Source organism: Macrotis lagotis, chromosome 1 (genome assembly GCF_037893015.1).
Source record: "Macrotis lagotis isolate mMagLag1 chromosome 1, bilby.v1.9.chrom.fasta, whole genome shotgun sequence".
Lineage (NCBI taxonomy): Eukaryota > Metazoa > Chordata > Mammalia > Peramelemorphia > Peramelidae > Macrotis > Macrotis lagotis.
Window position 1 is genome coordinate 686,604,693 of NC_133658.1, and position 1,896 is coordinate 686,606,588.

Consider the following 1,896-nt stretch of genomic DNA (forward strand, 5'->3'; position numbering starts at 1 on the left):
AAGAGAGGACTAAAAATTTAATTCCATTTAATACATTGCACCAATGTGAAATAGGAAAAAATTTGGACATATGTGATAGAATGTGGATAGAATGCTGGGAGTCTGGAGACAGACTGTCTTGAGTTTGAATCTGACCTTAGCTTTATAACTCTAGGCAAGTCACCTAACCCTGCTTCCTCAGTTTCATCATCTGTAAAATGAGCTGGAGAAGGAAATGGCAAACCATTCTGGAATCTTTGCCAAGAAATTCCCAATTGAGATCATGAAGAGCTAGTCAAGATATAATGACAAAAATCATAATGTTTTTATATTAGAAAGAAAATCACCAAATGTCCTCATGAATGCATGAATTTAAAAACAGCTTGTAGTTGAGAACAATGAAAGTGTCAAAGAGTTAGATACAGTCTCCAAATATCTTTAGTCAATGTTATTAAAACTGCTTTAAGAGGAAAAAGTGAAAATTGATGGCATAGGACTAGCTAGACAGTTCCTAAATATTTGGAAAATATTTATTACAATAAATAGGTGGGAATTTCCATGCATTTTTTTCCCTTCAGTCTCAGGAAAAGTAATATTATTGAGGACTAACACCAAAAGGAGTATTAAAATGAAATTAAGCTCATTTTTTTTTGCTTTTCTTTGGAACTTCTGACTTTTGTTTTTGAGAAATTGACCATTCATGCCATATGCAATTTCTTTGGGCACAGCTGGGTTGTAGAACCCCCTCCCCACCCAAAAAAAACATAAACCTCATTCAAAAACCAAAAAAATAACAAAACCCACTTTATATGTACTATAGCAAATGACTTTACAGATACATCTGCTTCAACACTAGGGAGAATGAAACAGTAGTTGTGGCAATAAATGTTGGTGCCTTCCCCCCAACTCCCAAAGTGACCATGCTAACAGCCCCAGCCAGGACAGTCATGTGACTGCTCTGACAGGCATTCATTCATAATTTGATGAGTCCCCCACCTAGAATCTGGCAGCCTGACAACACAGCACCTGCTTAACCCAAATTGTGAGTGAGGAGTCCCACAGCAGTCAATGAATTGCTGTGTTTTTAAAGGGCTCTCTTTTTTTATTCATTCAGTATTGTTTTAGTACTATTTCCCAAGTGTGCAAAACTCTGGCTAAACCCTTAAGATCACTATTCTGGTCAGAAGATGACCCAAAGCGTTTTTCTTTGGATACAATAAGGCTTGAGAAGTCTGCAGACAAATTTTTTTCTCCTTGTAATTATGCAGGGATATTTAAATGAGTAAGTTGCTTTTTAAAAACTATTAAAATTCAGTCTATTTCTGATACTTCAAAATGTCTAATTTTTGGAAAAAAAAGAAAACCAATTTGTTTATTTGATGACATTTATTGAATGGTTATGTGTACTATATTGTGCTCAGTGTTGAAGGGTACATAAAAAGTAACATATAGTCCTTGACCTTTAGATATTCACAGTCTGTCCATCTGTAAGAGAGGAAGGAAGGATAGATGAAGGAAAGAAGGATGGAATGGAAGGGAGGGATTGAACGGAGAGAGGAAGAGAGAGGAATGGAAGGGAGGGAAGGAGAATGGAAGGGAGGGAAGGATAAAGGAAGGAAAAAATTAGGATTGGGAAGGAGAGGGGGGAAAAAGAGGAAAGAAGGAAGAGAAAGAAAGAGAAAGGGCGAAAGGAAGGAAGGAAAGAAGAAGGAATAAGAGGAAGGAAGGAAAAAGGAAACAAGTATTTATTAAGCACCTATTATGTATCAGGGTCATTGGTCCTCACAACTGAAGCAAATAGAATTTCATTGGCTTGCCCAGAGGCACACAGTAAGTGTCTGAAGCTGGATTTTATCACAAATCTTCCAAACTCTGGGTCCAGGTCTTCCTCTATGGAACCTAGCTGCTGGAGAGACC